Source organism: Dendroctonus ponderosae, unplaced genomic scaffold (genome assembly GCF_020466585.1).
Source record: "Dendroctonus ponderosae isolate FM_Combo_2020 unplaced genomic scaffold, Dpon_F_20191213v2 Dpon_F_20191213_8, whole genome shotgun sequence".
Taxonomy (NCBI): domain Eukaryota; kingdom Metazoa; phylum Arthropoda; class Insecta; order Coleoptera; family Curculionidae; genus Dendroctonus; species Dendroctonus ponderosae.
The window spans coordinates 302,997-310,632 of NW_026019016.1; positions in this window are offsets into that span (position 1 = coordinate 302,997).

Sequence of the window (7,636 nt, forward strand, 5' to 3'; positions counted from 1 at the left end):
TTCGCAAACTTTATAAAATCAACATCACCAAAATAATTCGAAAATTCAAGCAACAAACCATTCAAGTGTTTTCTCTTTGAGTTCAAGCATCCTTTGAATCACTTTTGATTTTTTGATAGCACGAGATACCCAGCGCACTTCACAATGGTACAGAAGTGACGTGTAATTAGCTCGCATTTCTTCACACAGTTTTGCGGATAAGTTTGATTTAGTGGACAGTTTTTTACGAAATTTATAACTTTTGATGCTTTTGCAAAGACATACAAAGAAAAAATAAAGACACACATAAGGTTCTCCGCTTATAGTTTTTGATATTAGAGCTGCTGTGTGGAGCATCCAGTGCGTTCAGAGAACCGCAGGTGTTTTCGTTTTACCTAGTGTTTGAAGACCAGTTTTGTGTTCCGCCATTGATTGTGCACCGTCAGTACAGTGCCCAATGCAGTTATTCCACATTATGCCGTTCATTAATCGGTCTATTATTTTGAAGATTTAATTGGATGTGGCTCTGTCAGGAATTGGTTTGCAAAATAAGATGTCTTCAATTATATTAGTATGGTTAACATATCGAATATATGCAGTTAAATGTGCGACTTTAGCTACATGATTAGCTTCATCTACTTGTATGGCGAATTTTGAAGTACCCGTTTGAAAAACTAATTGGTCACAAATATCTTCAGATCAATCAGTCATTATCAATTGTTCTGCCAATTTTATTATCAGCAAGCAGTATTTGTCGCAGCTGATTCGCATAAGATTCGCCAAACATTGTTTTGACCATATCAATAGCTGCTGGCAAAACTAGGGTATCTGCTTTGTGTGGGGTTTTTTACACTGCGCGATTCTGTACGACACCGGGTATGATGTTAGTAATGCATTTGATGGAATATGAACATTTTTTTTTTAATTTCGCTTGTTTTTAGATAACTCATCCAATTTTCTTAGAAAAAATTCTTGGGGCTTACCAACGTATTCAGAATGAATAGTTTCAAGGTGCCGTTTCAATTTGCCAGCTCTCATACTATCAGCAGCCAAAACTTTTGTTAAGTTGTGTCGGTTGAGTTTGTAAAAACCCGCAATTGATGAGAGTACCTGTTCGCCAAATTAACGACGGCCTTGGTTCAAAAGAATTTCCGGACTCTAGGACGTCTATGTATATGGATGCTAAATTACGAAATGTGTAGTTGAATTATGCGCGATAACGTAGGATGGTATTTTGTCTTTTATTCTCTCATTTTTTACATACAAAACTTTAGCAGTAATTTGGAAAATTGTTCACTATGACTGATTGTTGCGGCTCGTTTTAGACTAGTCTGCGCCTCCCAGTTTGGAAAACGCTGACCTAATAGAACGTAACATTTAAAAAGAGCCGCAGAAATATGTACAAATTTGACTGGATCTGGGCTTTAAAAATATTGAATGATTTTGCATCAGAGATGAACATCAAACTTCTGAATTTATTGATGAAAGAGGGAACTGTCGAATGGGAAAAGATCCATATTATCGCGAACGTAGTTGACAATAAAAGTTCCAGCAGCGTTCCACTCACTGCTAACAATCGATTTAAAGTTGTTAAGTTTACATTAACGCTACCGTTATATGACCACTTGTGCCAACTATTCTTATTCTATTTAAAATACGACGTAGTACCGTTTCTGCTGTCTGAGTGCATCAGTATCTGTAGTACCACTGCAGAAATAAGCATTTTTCCAATAAGATTTCACGTTTATTAAGTTAGTCATAAGAGGTTCAGTCATACTTCAGTCAATAGAAGGCGGTCAATAGATGTTAGTCAACAGAAGTCATTAAACGTCTTCAATAGAGCTTTTGCAAAAACATAAGTTTTGAATTAATCAATAAAATGCCACTTACATTAAGAGCAGTATGTATGGTGAGCGGATAAAACGATCCAATCATGATTCGTAATGGTTTCCTAGAACGCATCATGATAATAATAAYAATCTTCTTCACTTTCTGGGTTTGCTCATACCAACGGCTCTCAAATAGTGCGTCCSATATGGATAGGCTCTAAAAAATGCAAACTTTACTTTTTGAAACATGAACTAGTGCTGAGCACTATGAAAAACATATAATGATTGGTACATCCCTGTATTGATCTGCATCAAACTAATTAATATTGATGTTCATTAGGCTAATTAAGGCACACACGCTCGTAGAAATATTTAACATATATTGATACAACAACGGTTGATATAGGACATGGATGAATAATGGCAGAATTAACTTAACAGTTCACTCTAACAAATATTGTATTATGAAAAATCATGAGTTGAACGTATTAAAATATCGAAGCTCGTTATACAGCATAGCAGTGGCTATTTTTAAGTGTTGTCGGTCGTTGCTTCAGGTTCCCACGTTCAGGCGACTAACTTTTTGATCATTTTACTTCTTTCCGTTTTCTCTAATGACTTCCTAAGTGTTTTCTGTATGTTAATGATCGGTCCAAAATGAAGCTTACATATTTGTGGTTAAAGCGATGTTTTACTCTCTGGGGGCAAACTTTCCCATTAAATTGTTTATTACCCAGATGGTTGTGGAAGGCTCCGACCTCTGTTTCAGATGGGTTGGGGCATAGTTTTCACTTTTGATTTGAAGTCCCTCGAAATGATCGCTTCTCCTTCCTCTAATAGCTTTCTTTGTATATCTATGGCTAAATCGTCCGGTTAACGAACTTCTTGCTCGTAGTCTTAAGCATATCTCTAATGTATATGTTAAATATCAGGAGTGTGATCATTGAGCCTTGTGGAAGATAATTTTTTGTTTTGAACGACATGCTTGTTTCTGAGCCAAATGCGACCCAAATTAGCGATTGGTGAGCATATTGTCAAAATGAGAAGTTAATTTCATGCATCCCATTGCTCCCTTTAGCTGAAGCATGAGCCCTTCGAGCCATACATATGCTGCGATTTTCAGCACACAAACTTTCAATAAAAAATGCTCAGTGGTCGATATAAATGCAACAATACAGTCCATTAATAGCGCCAAATAGAGGCATTCTTGGTTTGGATTAAGGATTCTAAGATTTGTTTTCAGTCTCCGGGATTCTATTTTCTTTGTGTTATTGATAGATGTCCTCTCTGCTTTCATCCCACCAAGGTTGTGTAGTTGAAAGAAAATGCGCAGAGATGATGTCTGCGCCGCTGCGAACATCAAATAGGTTTATATGTTGTTCGGATTCTCAAATACAACTGCCGATGGAGGTGCTTCGAAACGCAAACTTATACTTGTTATCGAGTCACTACGGGCAAACGAAATCATAATCACATTAACAAACGTGAGAGAAATATGTGTTAATTAATTAACAGTAATTTAATCGGTAATTGCAGTTTATAATTCAGCCGCCAGTGAGCGTTTCGAATTTTAAATACGCAAATAGGATCTACAGGGCGCTCCTGAAAGGACTGTCCAACTTTTAACCACAAATTCCTTAACCGAAAAGGAGACGATTTAAGCACAGTTACCTACCTACACCCAATGTTGCTGCATTTTGCCGCTTCAGGGTGTCAAAGTTTTCAAATTGATTTAATTGTTTTTAAATTATTTTAAAACGCCGTTATCGATGTTTACTAATCTTACAATCAACAATTAGTAACTAAATTAACGTGTTTTCACATAAGCGCTATCTTTTTGGCATGGAAATATAAAAAATGATTATTGCTTCGTTAATAATTGTTTGCATCTTTGTTACCCCCAGCGCAAATAATTTTCTTTTTTTTTTCTACTACTAGCTGATTTTCTTGCCAGATTTTTTTGGCTATTGTAAAAAGTTTCTATAAAAAAATATTTTATTTACAATACCTTGCATAATATCATTCTTCTGTAAAAAACATACAGATTCGTTTTTACCTGCAAATGTATTGTATTGTTTGAAACTTCAAGTTTTTTTCTCAAAAATGGATCGTTATTCTGTGGCTGAGAAAGTTGACATACCTGAGTATACGGATTACCTGAAAGAAATTGACTTATCCGTGCAAGAGTTTATAGCAACAAATATCGGGACTCCTTTTTTACATCTAATTTGCAATTTTATTTTCAGATAGTCCAATTAATCAATACATTTCAAATTCAAGTGGCAGATATTTTTTTTACTTTCTAATGGAATACCATACTTTTTATTATACATTCCAACTATGCGCAAAATTCTAAGCCTATTATTTATTTAATGCTGGCCATCTCGTCGTTACATCTAATTTAAAATTTAGGAAAGCATATTAAATACTAAAGCCTATATTTCATCGTCTATTTTATTTTAGGATAAAATAAATTGAATCATAGTCTCAAATTCAAGCAGCAGACTCAACTTACATTTTTTAAAGGATTTATTTTATTGCATATTCGAACTGCACGCTAAATACTTGACCTATTCTATGTATGTTCTAAATATGAACTGGGCGAAGGAAACCCCTATGTCGAACAAGAAATTAAAAAATCTGGACAAACTTCTATTAACTTTTTGTGTGGGATATTAAATAAGTAGATCGCAGGGCCAGTATTTTCTGAAAGGAGTTAAAACGTGGACCGACATTACAGCTTAGTCGGGGTGTCAGCACGCGCCAGAATTATGAAAGCCCTGTTAGCCTTGTATCACCAAGTTCGGAAAAGGCCGCATTCTATCAATACACATCAAATGATTTGTTTTCAGATTAGGCGAGTTTATTTCATCCTGCGCATAATTTCATATTTTAATATATAAATATTGTATTTATTAATTTTTCCTTACAGGAAAGGCTATCGACCAGTACATAAGTATTAACTAAAGATTTTCGAAAGGTAACCTATGCAGAGTAGATACAGAATTAACTCACCACAAATATAAGTTGAAAAAGTACAGAGGCTATTATAACTGAAATGACGGTGAATTCGGCGAATATAAGGTATTTCATTAGCACGTTCAGCTCTCCAACAAATCTAAAAAATATAAAAAACTGTATCAAAATATACTGACAATGCATAAGCATAATTAAGTTATTAGCATCGGCATCCTAAGAACCAAGTACTGCTTAGAAAATGGTTTGCAATTTAGTTTCATTAATGCTAAATGACATATTTCAAACTATTCGCCAGTTAAAAAGTCCCTCTTACTAGTAAGATTTGAAACTTATTTTTTATTAGATGTGATAATGATTTGTTTTGTTAAGATCTAGCTCTTGGCTTGGCTTGCAAAAGGATAAGCTACGGCTTAAAAAAGGCAAGTTTTCAGCTTTTGCAAGCCCCAATAAACGGATATTTGTGGGTGGTTGGGTACCCAGAAAAGTGGGAAGTATTTTTTTATAACGAGTTATCCAATTCGAGGTCGGAAAAGTAACACCTTGCTATTTGATATCTAGGCCAAGGTAAACAATTAATCGATTTAGTCGAGGATGAGAAAATTCTGGAATGCTGATATAGTTATTATCCCTCCCGATGATGAACAGGGATCTGGAGAGGATTCTGATGATGACGAATCTCCTAACTCAAATATCAATCATATTCCAACTATTATTGAACCAGAAAGTCTATACGGTGAAAACGTTATGTGGGATGAAGCGGAACATTTCACTAGCTCAATTGGTTTCCAAGCAGCAAAATGCTAAAAATATTACCGAAAATGGAAAAAGGCTGCTTTAGAACTTTTAGATCTTTTATACCTCTCTATCCACTAAAAAAGTTAGAGGAATATTATTTCCAAATCCTGTGGTATGTTTTGAGTCATTTTTTGACGAGGAAAGTTGTACTTTCTTAGTGCAAATGTTTACCTTACACGCGAGGCAGAAAGGTGTTCACAGCTTTAACATTACGGAAGAGGAAATTAAATGTTTTATTAGCATAGTATATTTGTCAGGACATCTCCAAGTACTAACGTTGCGCATGTTATGGGAAAAAAATTCAGACACATTCAATCCGCTCGTAGYAAATTCAATGCGAAGAAATAGGTTTGACACTATCACGAAGTACTGCCATTTCTCTGACAATAATAATTTAGAGCCTAATAACAAATTTTTGATATGTTGAATAAACGATTCTTATACACGCTCCATTTAACGAAAAATTGTTCCGTATTTCGGGAGGCATGGGGCAAAACAATTCATAAAAGGGAAATCCATTCGGTATGGCTTTAAAATCTGGTATTTGTGTAGACCAACAGAACATATCATAAACTGCATTTCTTACCAAGGAAAACAGGCTGATAGGCCTTATATGGATTTGGGTTTGGGGAGGTCGGTGGTAATGACATTACCAGATGATCTAAAAGATACCTCTTTCACAATATACGGTGACAGATATTTTTTCTCTCTTCGTTTAGTGGAATTTTTGAAAAAAAGAAGAATAAGTTATTCCGGAACCATACATTTGAACAGGACCGAAAACTGTCCTCTAATGTATATTAGTGCCATAAAAAAAGCTCCTCGAGGAACTTATGATTACTCAACTGATACAATATCTTAAATAACTGTAACATATTGGAATGATAATAGGCCCGTTTTAACCATAAGCAGCCGTGATCCGGTTAACCCAATGGGTGAAGTAAATAGATGATTAGTTATTGTACTGTATTTAACGGCAGCGATCATAAGTCATATTCAGCTTCGGTCACAAGTAAAATTATCACATTTTAATAAAAGTATTAGTGTTTGTATGAATTTGCAATAAAATTGTATTTAGACACGGTTTCAAAAGATAGAAACTGACAAGTTTCAAATTAATCAATAAAGTTCGTGACATCTCAAGCTGGACAACACGTTTATCGGCAATTACGAACGACCTAAAATTTACATTCATGTGGGTATAATAAACAATTTAGAAAATTTCAAATTTGTTACTCACTCGATAATATAAAGGTGATTATGATAGATCTTCCTGAAAACAGTCAGCGCTTCCTCTTCCTGGTCGCCACCGTTAGAGTATAAGTGAAAATCTCGGGAAAGTCGTTGTATAATCTTTAATTGAGATATCACAAAAGCCGTCACAACAACAGAATATACTTGGGTGAATGTATAATATATCACACCGCCGAGAGTTGTACCGATGCCTAGAAAGTCGTAGTAAATATTCGTAGAAAACACTGTTAAACACGTAAACTACTTACTTAACAGATGTTTCCATGAAGTGTTTTTGTCTGTTTAGAGGAAACTGAACATGTGGTGCCATCATCGGCTTTATTTCAGTTTGACTAATATGTCGGTATTGAAAGTACGTTATAATATTACAAACGCAGACTGAGAATCCCGACGAAGATACACACACGCATACCAGAAGTATAATGTGTCTTACAATCTGCAAGAAAAAATATAGTTAGTTAGTTATAGAGCCTGACCAAACGAGGCACACGGGGTATTATTTCAAGCACAACATATTATGAACCATGCCAAGAAAGCTTTATTAATGTAAATGTAAAAGTTATTAAGGGTAAAATTTTTGATATTACTACAGATCCACAAACGTTGCCGTTAAACAACTAAGCGACGTGTACGAACGTACGGGATATTGATTAAACGTTGGCCGCCCTTCCCATTCTTAACCCTCCAGCGGGCGCGGGCGCGACAAAATGCCACATTTTTTAGATTTTTTGATGTAAATACTGTGCATTAAAACTGACGCCGTTGTTTTTCCAGGTATTCGTTCGTGATACATTTGTCCC